This window comes from Dreissena polymorpha, chromosome 1, assembly GCF_020536995.1.
Source record: "Dreissena polymorpha isolate Duluth1 chromosome 1, UMN_Dpol_1.0, whole genome shotgun sequence".
Lineage (NCBI taxonomy): Eukaryota > Metazoa > Mollusca > Bivalvia > Myida > Dreissenidae > Dreissena > Dreissena polymorpha.
Window position 1 is genome coordinate 59,235,646 of NC_068355.1, and position 14,759 is coordinate 59,250,404.

General features: G+C 35.4%; 1 pseudogene; it reads left to right on the plus strand.

Annotated features, from left to right (window-relative positions):
• Positions 1–235: 235 nt before the first annotated feature.
• LOC127876793 (4-hydroxyphenylpyruvate dioxygenase-like) lies at positions 236–14,532 on the plus strand (annotated as a pseudogene).
• The last annotated feature ends 227 nt before the right edge of the window (positions 14,533–14,759 follow it).

Genomic DNA, 14,759 nt, shown 5'->3' on the forward strand with positions numbered 1-14,759 from the left:
TGATACGGAGGGGAACCGATCGAGTGGGGATTATGCTTATATGTGCTTGAAAGTATTAAATCAATTAAAAAATGATGTTATTTAAATCATGACTTTAAAGCATTTTTTTATGAAAAGTCATAACGCAACAAATAACGTCATAGGTAAATATAACAAATTAACGTTTGCAGGGAGTTGCCCTCCCTATACCACCCCTAACAGCCCCGGGCGTCTGAAAAATATCCTGTGGAAAGCAATGAGGTACATGAGACTTTCACTGTTAAATAACAATAAATCATTTCAGCTATAAAAGTTTGCCTCTGGCTATGAAATGTTGAATGTTTTGTTGCCAAATTGGCTTTACCGACGAAAAAGTAAGTATTGCAGACTGATGTACAAGAATACAATTTAAAAAAAGGACAAGAGATGTGTTTGTCAGAAACACAATGCCCACTATTGCGCCGCTTTGAAGTCGTAAATTTGATCTTTGACCTTTAAGGAAGACCTTGACCTTGATCTTTCACCACGCAAAATGTGCAGCTCCGTGATATACACATGCATGCCAAATATCAAGTTGCTATCTTCAATATTCAAAAAGTTATGACAAAACTTTAAAGAAGGTTAAAGTTTTAGGAAAGAAAAATACAATGATATTTGACCTTTGACCTTGAAGGATGACCTTGACCTTGACTTTTCACCACTCAAAATGTGCAGCGCCATGAGATACACATGCATGCCAAATATCAAGTTGCTATCTTTAATATTAAACAAGAGATGTGTTTGTCAGAAACACAATGCCCCTATTGCGCCGCTTTGAAGCCATAAATTTGACCTTTGACCTTGAAGGATGACCTTGACCTTCACCTTTCACCACACAAAATGTGCAGCTCCGTGAGATACGCATGCATGCCAATTATCAAGGTACTATCTTCAATATTCAAAAAGTTATGACAAAACTTTAACGAAGGTTAAAGTTTTAGGAAAGAAAAATACAATGATATTTGACCTTTGACCTTGAAGGATGACATTGACCTTGACTTTTACCACTCAAAAAGTGCAGCTCCATGAGATACACATGCATGCCAAATATCAAGTTCCTCTCTTTTATATTAAAAAAGTTATCAAACTTTAACCAAGGTTAAAGTTTTGGGACACGCACATACAATGACACAATGACAGACAATTGAATGGCCAAAAACAATATACCCCCGATCTTTCGATCCGGGGGAATAAAAAAGTAACCCTCAGCAGGACTCGAACCACTGACCCCTTGAGTCCTGGAGTAAAATGTCTGCGCCTTAGACCACTCGAGCATCCTTCCTTATACAACGTAAGATGTATTTTATTCTTGATATAAGCGATCCTCGAAGTTTCACAAAGTACAACGACAACAACAGAACTCTCCAAATTATTTCATCGTTTCGCATTGCAACGCTTTATAATATTCAGGTTTTTAAATCGTCAAAAGATGCATATAAAGGCTATTTTAGAGCCTGGTAAATGTTCAGTATTACGGTTTCCTCACAAATATCATTACTAAAACGAAAATTTGCAATTATGAAACAACTTTTTTAAATTTTGTCAATTTACCTACATGTGAAAAGGCCCTTTTAAAATCCGGAGAGAGTGAAAGTATTTTTTTATTAATAAAACATTGGTATGTATTAAACGTAAATGGTCAATCCTTTTTATTGTCTTTATACGTTGGCTCATTTCTTAAGTGTAACAAAATCTTATGAAAATAAATATTGTCATTTTCAATGTTTAAATAAAGTTTGTTATTTTATGAGATCATCTATGGGATTTAACTGTGTAAGCTAGTTCTACATGTGAACTGACCTTTACAATCATGGTTTTTGCAGATGACTGTGCTTACCTATATTTTGAGTGTTATAATACACAGGTAGCAGTGCTTTCCACAGGCCATTTAACAGTCCCTCGCCGTGGCGCTTGAATTTCAAAATCGGAGTCAGACTCTTTAACTTTTCCCATAAGTGTATAATGTGCAGTTTCTGCAACTAGCCCTTCTAAAGATCAAAGCAATAATGACTTTGCCAAAAACTTTTGCAAGTTTCGAAGGACCATAAAATAGTCACTGTCAGTGGAAAGAAATGTTGTTAATTTTACACAAAGTCTTTGGCATTTGGTCAAAGTCTGAAATAACAATCACTGGAATCTGTTATTCATAACACTTTCGAAATATACCATTTACTTATTTATTTATCATCTATAACAATTTAACAATTGTCTGTGACTTAAATGAACAAGCGGCTAGATGATGGGATGCCAAAAAATGGGGGGGGGGAGGAGGGGTGGTGTTCGCCATTGTTTTTATAACCGTATGAAGCCGTAAATCTTTTAGACTGTTTTTTTTTCAAGTGCATTCAAATAACACTATAGTCTACAGTTTTCAGAGTGGTCAAACTATTTACCAGTGAATATGGCTTTGTCAAAACATTTGTCCGAAATATGTACGTCCGAAATGTCGACAAGAAATAATTCCTAAGCTAAATACTTTTTTGATTAAATAAACTCGAATAAATTTGTACTTACCATACAGTTTGACACACACTTGATGATTGGTATATGATCGGAACAAATAATCGAATGTGTTTTCCTCATATATAAGGTATTTACTGAAGATGACATTTTTCGCTTTTTTTTTGTTGTTCATAAAGGTTGGATAACACTTAATCCTATTCCGTATGGTCCCATTATAAAAATGCCAACTTTCAAAGCATTTCCTATGTATCAAATGTTGCAAGTCTTGTATCATTTTAACAATATATATATATATTATTAAACGTTTTGGGGATGTAATTATCCAGTTTTAGTATTGACAAATAACAACACATACCATTTGATATCAACATATATATTGATTTAACAATTCCAATTTACAGAATCAAAATACTGTGTCTTCATAATTAAGATAAGCTGATTATTGTTATAAAAAGAAAGTTTGTATAACGTGTATACACTACACACAATCATAAGCATGTATATACAGACTATACACATAGCTGAACCCACATTAGAGGTATGACCTTTTTATCTTGATGGCATCATCAATCTTACAAATGTGTTGCTTTCAGCCTGATACTGGGAGATTTGTCTCCCTCCACAGAATCAAGTTCTGAGTCGGTAATGCAAAACAGGTCAGTTGTTGATTCTATGGGTATAATTTAATTATAATTATTATGACCCCTTCGAAGAAGAGGGGGTATATTGTTTTGCACATGTCGGTGTGTCCGTCTGTCCGTCCATCAGGTGGTTTTCGGATGATAACTCAAGAACGCTTAGGCCTAGGATCATGAAACTTCATAGGTACATCGATCATGACTAGTAGATGACCCCTATTTATTTTTAGGTCACCAGGTCAAAGGTCAAGGTCACAGTGACTAGAAGTAGTAAAATGGTTTTTGGATGATAACTCAAGAACGCTTACGCCTAGGATTATGAAACTTCATAGGTACATTGATCATGACTCGCAGATAACCCTTATTGATTTTCAGGTCACTAGGTCAAAGGTCAAGGTAACAGTGACTTGAAATAGAAAAATGGTTTCCGGATGATAGCTCAAGAACGCTTACGCCTAGGATTATGAAACTTCATAAGTACATTGATCATGACTGGCAGATGACCCCGATTTTCAGGTCACTAGGTCAAAGGTCAAGGTCACAGTGACTCGAAACAGTAAAATGGTTTCCTGATGATAACCCAAGAACAATAAGGCCTTGATCATAACTGGCAGATGACCCCTATTGACTTTCAGGTCACTAGGTCAAAGGTCACAGTTACAAAAACGTATCACACAATGGCTGCCACTACAACTGACAGCCCATATAGGGGCATGCATGTTTTTTTTTACAAACAGCCCTTGTTTTTATTTTGTCATTAACCCAATCTGCTTTTAATTAAATTCAATCATGTACACAGAATTATACATAAAGTAATGTTAATATTAAGTAAGAATGTGGAGTGTTGTGAAAGCTTGAGATATGTTGATGATGACAATTATAATTATGATAATAAAGGTCGCCGTGGTGTAATGGATATGGTGTCCGCCTAGCGACCTGGAGTTAACGGGTTCGATCCCCAACGTGGGAGCGTTCTTTAAAACTCCCCTAACGACACCAAGTACTGGTTCTAAGCCCAGGAAACGGACTCGAGAGCGTTTATATAAGCCATAGGCTTTCGATGCAATCGAGCTAAATCATCATGAAAGTAAATCAAAACATTGGTTTTATTGATATGTCGGACGAGTTCGAAAATGGTCCAGATCGGGTGAGAAAACATGGCCGCCAATGGGCGGGGCATTTTTCTCTATAATTATATAGTGAAAACGTGTGAACACTCTAGAAGTCACATTTTTTGCCCAATTGTCATGAAATTTGGTCAGAACATTTGTTTCCTTGATACGAGAGTTGAGTTGGAAAATGGTTCCGGTCAGTTGAATAACATGGCTGCCGGGGGGGGGGGGCAGTTTTCTTATATTTATATAGTAAAAAAAGCTTGTGAACACTCTAGAAGTCACATTTTTTGCCCAATCACCATGAAACTTGGTAAAAAGATTGGTTTATATATATCTCAGATGAGTTTGCAAATGGTCCCGATGGGTCAATACACATGGCTGCCAGGGGGGTGGGGCAGTTTTCCTAATGTGACTATATAGAGAGCAACCTTGTGATCGAACACTATAGAAGTCACATAGTTTGCCTAATCATCGTGAAACTTAGTCAATACATTGGTTTTATTGATTTCTTGGACAAGTTGGAAAATGGCTCAGATCGGTTAAACACACTTTTAGCTCACCTGATTGCTCAGGTGAGGTTTTAGTATTGGTCTTTGTCCGCTGTCCGTTCGTTCACATTGGTTTGTAACCACTCTAGCATTCACATTTCTCAAGCATTCTTTATCAAATTTGCTGAAAGATCTCAGTCAAATTTGATGAACAAAATCACATAATTAGTGCCATAACTATGGATCTTAGATTGTCCAAATTTTCATTATATTATACAAAATCATTGTAAGCAAAGTTTGATGTTTGGTAAGGGGGGTCAACTCAAAATATAGGTCACCATTTCAAATCTTACAAAAACAAAAACACTCCCTACGCCAGAGTTTTGGTTCAATAATGATGAAACTTGACCAGGATGTTTGTCTGGTGAGCGAACTAGGGCCATCTTGGCCCTCTTGTTATAAAGATTTTACCACAAATGTTCATTATGCTGATAATGTGAAAACAATTGTGTGTCCCTACTTCAAAGGTAAATTTGGCATTTGCAATAGAAGAGCTTGTTAGATCCATAACATTAATGATAACTAAAATAATGTTTAAACAAATTAAATTGTGTGAAAAAGTGTGTCACACCTTGTCAAAGTCACACTAAAGGCATGAGGTCAAACATGTGCATGATTCATATTGTATGATAATAAAAAGCATTATTGACAATGAGCCCAACAAGTTACCCACTTGCATGTAATTAAGTTATTTGACACTATTTATATTTTGAGTTGTTCTATATTACCAAAAGTTTGAAACTTTTTTTGTATTTCAGAAATTGGGGACCATTTGTCAACGCATGGATATGGTGTGAAAGATATTGCATTTGAAGTAGAGGGCCTTGATGCCATATATAAGGTTAGAACATTAACAGCAGCAGATGCAACATTACTAGCTACATTAAATCTACAACAATTTTAGTATTATCATCATCATCAAGAAAAATAAAGTCATCATCAATGTCACCACCACCACATCACTATATAAACAAACATCGCCATCATGCTTGTGAAGAAACTGAAAACAGTATACAGTATATAATCTACTTTCCTTCCAGAGAGCCGTAGAGCGTGGAGCCCATGTGGTAGAGGAGCCCACTGAGGAGAAGGACAATGATGGCGTGGTACGCTTCTGTGTCATACAGACATACGGGGACACCACGCACACACTCTACGAACTCTCACAGTACAAGGGCTTCTACCTACCGGGGTACAGGAAAGTCGACCCAAACAATGACCCACTGACAAAGATTTTGTGAGTATACTGTATGTTTGTCTATGAACCATATCAGTTTAAAAAAATGTGCTTAGATTTGATGTTTAATATTCATACAAATGGTGCAAATAACACAATTTTTGAATTGTATACTAGGCAACACTCATAAATGTTCTCAGCAACTGGATGGCAAACCATGTTGTAATGACAACTTATACTGGAATGTTACTTGTTATGATGATGAGAATGATATAAATAATGTATAATAATTTTTATGTGTCTTAATATTCTTACAATTGGCTAATGCTGACTTTGACTGGTTACATTTTCAGGCCAAATGTTGGACTGAGGTTTACTGATCACATTGTGGGAAACCAGCCTGATGATGAGATGACTTCTGTTGCAGAATGGTTCGTATAATCTGAGGACAGAACTGTGAAGTACATTGTACACATTCTCAAGCACGATTTAAACTAGCTCTTGGGAGGTTTATTTAATGTTTGTCGGTCAAATTTTTCAGAAATAATGAAGTGGTTTATTGTGCACATGCATTTGAAGCAGAAATTGACACATTTTACTTTGAAAGATGTGAATGCACTATAATGTGAACCATGCAGGTATGAGAAGAATCTCATGTTACATCGTTTCTGGTCAGTGGACGACTCGCAGGTACACACAGAGTACTCCTCCCTACGCTCCATTGTCGTCTCCAACTTCGAAGAGACCATCAAAATGCCCATCAACGAGCCTGCAGTTGGTAAACGCAAGAGCCAGATTCAGGTGCGCATGCAAACATTTAGTTTTTTAATTGCTATATTGTTGAGGTCTATAGAGGGTTTCATGATTACCTCGTGTACATAGTATGTGAATCTGTATATGCTCTATAAAGAAACAATTATGAGCACCATGATTACCCTGGAAAGCTCACCTGAGAAAAAATAAACAAAATGTCAAAACTTTATTTGGCTACCTTGCTTTTAGACACACATGACTAGGCCTTGGTATATTTGAAAATGACAAAAAGTTTCATCAATATTGGGTCATGAATCATCATGATGGTCATGAAACTTGTTGATATTTTTTTTCTTGAAAATTAAGTTCATGTGCATCCATAAACTGTGTCATTTATCAAAATCTTAGAAAAACCTTGTTATCAGTAGAGAGGTCTTTTATGACCCATTCTAAATTAAACTTGGTCAGAATATTTACCTTGACTATATCTGGGATGAGTTGAGTCTGGGTCATGTGTATCCAAAAACTAGGTCTGGTAACCTGGTCAAATCTTATAAAAACTTTGTGTTCACTGTACAGGGCAATATTTATGACACAATAATGATGAAAGTTTATCAGAATGTTTATTTTCTTAATATATGCAGATTTAAAATCTGGGTCACATATTCGAACTAGGTCAAAACTTTGACAAACATTGTTTCCACTCAATACGCCATATTTATGACTCAATCTTGAAGAAACTAAATCATAATGTTTATTTTTGCAATACTTAGGTCCAGTTTGAATCTGTCCAAAAACTAGGTCACCCTTGTCAAATGTTCATATTTTTGTCTTGGTTTATCTATGAGTCAGCTGAGTGTGTTAGGACAAGCATGGTCTTCTTGTTAGCTCACTTGAGCACAATGTGCTCATGGTGAGCTATTGTGATCGCTTTTTGGCCATCGTGCCTTGTGCAGCTTCAACATTTGCCTTGTTAATACTCTAGAGGCCACATTTATTGTCCAATTCATAAAAAAATGGTCAAAACATTTGTTCCAATGACATCTTGGATAAGGTCCAAAATGGTTCCGGTTATTGGAAAAACATGGCAATCAGGGGGCGGGGCGTTTTTCCTTATATGGCTATAGTAAAACCTTGTTTACACTCTAAAGGCCACATTGTCTGATCAGCATGACACTTGGTCAGAAGATTTGTCCCAATGATACCTTGGGGGAGTTGGAACATGGTTTCAGTTGCTTGAAAAATATGGCAGCAAGGGGGCGGGGCATTTATATCCTTATATGGCTCTAGTAAAACCTTGTTAGCACTCTAGAGGCCACATTCATTGTCCGATATTCATGAAACTTGGTCAGAAGATTTGTCCCAAGATGATATCTTGGATGAGTTTGAAAATGGTTCAAGCTAGCTGAATAACAATGTCACCAGAGGGCAGGGCACTTCTCTTATATGGCTATTCTAAAAACTTGTTTACACACTTAAAGTGACATTTATTGTCTAATCTTTATGAAATTTGGTCAGAATATTTGTTTTAATGATATCTTGGATGTGTACGAAAGTGGTTCCGGTCTGATGAATAATGGCTGCAAGGCGACAGGGAATATCCTTAGTTGGCTAAAGTAAAACCTTGCTAGAACTCTTGAAGTTACATTTATTGTCCACTCTTCATGAACGTTGGTCACAACATTTGTTCTAATGATATCTTGGGCTGCACAGAACAGGTCAGTTCCTTGGTATCTCAGGTGAGTGACTTGAGACCTTTCTGGTCCTCTTGATAAAATGTGCTTCCTTTTTTCCTTGGAAAGATCCCGGATATTTACAGGTAATACATATATATTGATACAAAAAAAGTAATGCACTTAATTCAATATATCATGCTCACTTTTCTAAAAAATAATTAGTTGTGTGAAGAATAACAATGTTTTGGTGGACTGGTATTTGTTATACATGTATATATATCTCTTGACTCAGCAGATAGCCTTACAATGTTTAATGTTTTCTAGGAATATGTGGACTACTATAGCGGTGCAGGTGTGTAGCACATTGCTCTGAACACTGACAACGTCATTCAGGCGGTGAGTACTAGACTTTCTTTATTATATTTACCTTAGTTATTGGGTTTGGAACTGTTTTTATTACAACTAATTCAGATGAGTTTGTGGTGACCATTTTGTCTCCAGGAGACCCTAGTCTCCATCCACACACAGAATTATTTAATGGGGAGAAAAATGTATAGTTCAAATAGTGGATTTGTCAGTAGCGATTTAAAAAGAAACAAAATCAGCTGAAAGGAGGAAAATCAGATCCCTCACTCAGTGAAAATTCTGAAATACTTTCTGAAGACTTCAAATACCTGCTCTTCTGATGACCCAAGCCTCTTTAAGAATAAGTCTTTTGACACATAGACAAGTTTTAACTTGTGATATGTGAGCCGCTACTTTCAATGTTATGCTATTGACATGCATTGTCAGGTGTCCAACTTGAGAGCCAGAGGCCAGGATTTCCTTTCGATCTCAAAGACATACTACATTAATCTGAGGGAGAGGCTGAAATCCTCCCCAGTGAAAGTCGCGGAAGATCTAGACACGGTCAGTGAACATGTGTTTGGGGTTACATGCAAAAAGATGTTTTAGTTATATTCGTTGGGGAAATAATCTTCAACATTATTTTCTGAAAGGCCCGCAATAATGTTGCTTACAAACAAGGCTACATAGAAGACGTATGACATTAGGATTGTTTACAATTAATTTTAGTATAAATTTATTTCATTTTATATAGAAGTAAAAACAATAAATTATTCTTAAAAAAAATTGTTTTTTCATGGATCCAATAATACCCCTGCAAATGATATTTTTATATATAAAGTTCGACAGGACAAGGGGTATATATTAAGTTTGACAAGGGGTATATATAAAGTTTGACAAGGGGTATATATAAAGTTTGACAAGGGGTATATATAAAGTTTGACAAGGGTTATATATAAAGTTTGACAAGGGGTATATATAAAGTTTGACAAGGGGTATATATACAGTTTGACAAGGGGTATATATAAAGTTTGACAAGGGGTATATATAAAGTTTGACAAGGGGTATATATAAAGTTTGACAAGGGGTATATATAAAGTTTGACAAGGGGTATATATAAAGTTTGACAAGGGGTATATGTAAAGTTTGACAAGGGGTATATATAAAGTTTTACAAGGGGTATATATAAAGTTTGACAAGGGGTATATATAAAGTTTGACAAGGGGTTTATCAGAGTAACACCCTGAGGTGACTGTTTGGCTTGCTGATTTTGCTGCATAATGTAATAATATTGTAGAGCTATATTCCGATACATTTCACTTGCACAAGAGTTAAAACTTGATGGATGTATGCACATTGAATAGTAGATCTGCAAAACTATTTTTTCATGCCTAGTGATCCACATGTTCCAGACTTATGTGCCCTGGAATTTATTGAATAAGCATAACTTTTTCTTACTTTGTAAAGAAAACTACATGTACTTTCTTATTCTCAAGGAATTGAATTTAAAGTTGAAACATGATTGTCATGAAGTGTACATGTTATAGCCATAATTTTAAGACCAGTGATCTATTAATTTCTAAATTATTATCCTCTAACTTAGCCATGGGCATCGTTTCCATACCTGTGACAAAGCGGTGCAGAGGTATTTTTCGTCACATATGTAGTTAGCATCTTATAACAATCTTATTCTCAAAACACAAGTATTTTATTCTGTCTGAAGTTAAACTTGTACATCCACATGTTAAATTTTTTTTCGAAGAATGTTTTTATGATCTGGTATGTTGAATTTATAATGAAATTGTTTTTACAAAAAAAAAACAGTATTAACTTTAAATTACGTTCAGATACATTAAATCTTCTTTAATTTTTGTCTGCAGCGATACATTATTTCTGTGTATTCTGCATTAAAGGACCTAACACTGAAAAAAATGATTGAATATAAGAACTTTAGTGGAAATAACCCTATTAAGTCACCAATTACAATTTTGATAATGTTTTCACGAAAGAGGTCTTCCTGCCTATGCCCCTTGTGACATTTTTTAGTCTTTTTAATTTCATACACAGAAATGGTTAGAATCATTGACAATATTACTGATTTTTGCATATATAACATGGCAGATAATAAGACAATACAAACCTTAATCAGAAGTACAAGAATCATGAAAGTGCTTGATATTTTGTAAATAATTACAAGAGACAGTTACCGTACTTGAAACTTTTGGATGTCACCACATGCTGTTCTCTATTAAGAACATAACTTAATCTTAACCCATTTATGCCTAGCGTCTAGAAAAAAGTCCTTGGCAAACAGCGTAGACCCGGATGAGACGCTGCATGATGTGGCGTCTCATCAGGGTCTGCACTGTTTGCTTAAAGGAATTTCTGTACGAAATATTCTAAATAAAGAAATAAATATACTAGACATTCCTAATTTTGGAAATAAATTGATCCAATTTAGAAGGATGGGAAAGTCCACTAAGCACAAATGAGTTAAAGTTTGGAGTCCATGTGTTATGCCAGCAATATGGCCCGGTCCCCAAATTTCTTGTTAGCAGCATCCTGTTCCTATCTCAAATGGTATGATTTCCTGCAGCTTGAGAAGCTGCACATCCTGGTGGACTATGATGACAATGGCTACCTGCTGCAGATCTTCACCAAACCCAAGCAGGACCGACCCACTCTCTTCCTCGAGGTCATACAGAGGGAAAACAACAATGTACGGACTCCATGGAGATATGAGCCGCAATCTTGGAAAACCAGCTTAATGAATGTGCATGAAGTATCGTCCTAGATTAACTTATGCAGTCTGCACAGTCTAATCAGGGGCAACACTTTACGCTTTTATGAAATGTTTGGTTTAAAAAAGTCTCATCTTAACAAAAATCCAGTCTAGGTGGAATGTGTCATCCCTTATTAGCCTGTGCAGACTTTACAGTCTAAGGAGGGAAGACATTGCAAACATGCATTAAGCCAAGTTTGTCTGTTTGTTTTTTTATTATTCCTGTGTCTTAGTTGTTGTTCCTGAGCTTGCACTTACTAAGCTCCTAATTTAAATCAATATTCTCTTTTTAGCTCACCTGAATACAACCTGCTCATGGTGAGCTTTTGTGATCGCTTTTTGTCCGTCGTCCATCGTCCGTCGTCAACATTTGCCTTGTTAACTCTCTAGAGGCCACATTTATTGTCCAATCTTCATGAAATTTGGTTAAACGATTGGTCTCAATTTTATCTTGGACGAGTTCGAAAATGGTTACGTTTGCTTGAAAAATATGGCTGCCACGGGGCGGGGCATTTTTCCTTATATGGCTATTTATGGCTATGTTAAAATCTTGTTAACTCTCTAGAGGCCACATTTATTGTCTGATTTTCATGAAACTTGGTCAGAAGATTCATCCCATCTAATATCTTGGACGAGTTCGAAAATGATGTCGGTTGGTTGAAAAACATGGCCGCCAGGGGGCGGGGCATTTTTCCTTATATGGCTATAGTAAAACCTTGTGAACACTCTAGAGGCCACATTTATTTTCCGATCTTCATGAAACTTGCTCAGAAGATTTGTCCAAATGATGTCTTGGATGAGTTCAGAAATGGTATTCTTTGCTTGAAAAACATGGCTGCCAAGGGGCCGGCAGTTTTCTCTATATGTATATAGTTTAAACATGTGAACAGTCTAGTTGTGATAAGCCATACTGTTAAAGAAGGTAACCTGTCCATACTTTCTAATAGTAAACTAATAATAACTCCCTTGTATAAACCTAGGACTTCTTTTATAAAATGTGGTGTACATAAAGACAGTAGTTTGCATGCAATTTAATAAACCTATGTCATAAAATAACTGTACATATACGATTGCACTGTAGAGCCTTATCTTTGATCTTTACTGATAAGCCAAGTTAACCTACTGTGTTTTGGTGTATTTAGCAGACTACTGTGCTATGAAACTGTGTCCATGGCAACCTTGTTATTTGGCATTTTCTAAATAAGAAAGACTCTTTTAATTGAAATAACTTTTGTAAATTCTTCTTATGTTTAACATTTGAGTCACTGCAGTTTTCCACTCTCCGTAAATTGTGTTCTTCAGATTAAGTAAGACTTATTTTATAAACAAAATGTTTGAAGCAACTTCTAAACTAACAGTAACTAATATTTATATCAATTTTTTTCTGGACAGATTGTGAACTTCTTGTATATGACGGTTGAGTTCGAAAATGGTTTGGACCGGTAAACAAACTTGGCCGTCAGGGGGGGGGGTCATTTTCCTTGTCTTGATATATTAAAAAAAAGCTTGTGAACACTCTAGAAGTCACATTTTTTGCCTAATCATCTTTTTTTTTAACATCGATTTTATAGATATCTCGGACGATTTCGAAAATGGTCATGATGGGTGGCCGCCGGGGGGGGGTTTCTTTATATATATTGTAACGCCTGCCTTGTAATTGTTTTCTTTGTTTTTATTCTTACAATTATAATTCTTTAAATAACAATTTTTAATAACTTTTAAAGTCATTAATGATAGTTAATAAATCAGGTATATTTTCATTGTATGATAATTCTTAAGAAATGAAATAAATGCTTTAAACTCTCTGTAAGTGCATATAGTTTACATCAGTGGTCAGTGCTGCATCTTTTTGATCAGTGCTTATCTTTACCTGGATGCTAAGAATAGCAGTGCTCTCATTTGATTGGATGTTTACCTATGTTACTATGCCAGCTACACTTCAGAATCAGGGGACTGGCACATTGTTGGCCTTTCCAGTAAAAACTAATCAACCAAAACATCTGGGTATACAAGTGAAAGACTAATGCTAGACCCACTGGCTCTAAGTTGAAAGAGTTAGTCCACTAATTGAAAGATTGGGGTTAGTGTATTACTAACTTGTCCGACCTGTTAAGTGTAGCAACTGTTAGTTTTATCATGGATGTGAGTTTAATGTTCTAAGTTTAAATTTCACCAAGTAAAAGTGACTTAGTCTTATTTTTCTTTTAATTAAAATTTTGAATTAATGATTTACTGTGTTTCACTAACTGGGAATGTTAAGTTAGTGGAGTTAGTTTAGTTCTTTTAACTAAGTGCAATTATTAGTTAAGTGATAACTAAGGCAAAGTGACTAAGTATTTTTTTCTCTAAGTGGAAAATATTGAGTTAGTGATTTAATAAAGAACAGGACTAAGTGAATTTATGCAACAACAAGTTAGTGTTTTTAATAAGTGATGAGTGAATTTATTAAAGACAAATCTCAGCTAATTTTTTAATTAAAGTGACTTAGTGTGTTGTGATTAACGCAAGTTATAAGTGATTTATCAAAGCCGAAGAAATGGATTTAAACTGTTTGTTCTGAAAGTGTCTTACATTAGCCTTAAGTGAATAATACAATGAAAGTGAGTTCTTAATTATTTGTTCAGTAAAGTGAATAGAGTGAATTCAATTATAGTGATCACGGGTGTTTGTTTATCCTAGTGCTTTATACAGGCATTTGCCTCATACTGAACACAAACTGTTGACCAAGTTAAGACATGAAAGTGTATAGCGTAATTGTTTTTGAAACCTTGTTTAACTATAATAAACTTTTGACATTGTACTAACTGTATTTCAATATGAATAATGAAGTATAAATGATGAATGTTTGGAAAGAATACAAATAGTTTAGTCACATTGTTGTTGAAGAACAGGTCATTTCTTTTTATCTCAGGTGAGCGACTTTCAGGCCTCTTGTTTTTTCTTTTGCTGGGGTCGGTAATTTCAAATCGTTGTTTGGAGCTATCGAGATGGATCAAGCTGAACGAGGAAATCTGTAGCTGGGCAATTATCACCCTCCCCTGGATATGAAAACTGGCAACTGGTAAAAACATTGACCTGATATTTGCTCAAAATTATCTGTTGTCCAAGCATGGTTTTGAATCAGTTAATTTTAAAGCAATTTTAATACATTTCCATGTAGGTGCTTTGTTCTAAATAATGTTGAGATTATATACGCTTAAATGTTATTGGTTTAAATGTTAATATTATGTGTAAACCTGATTTT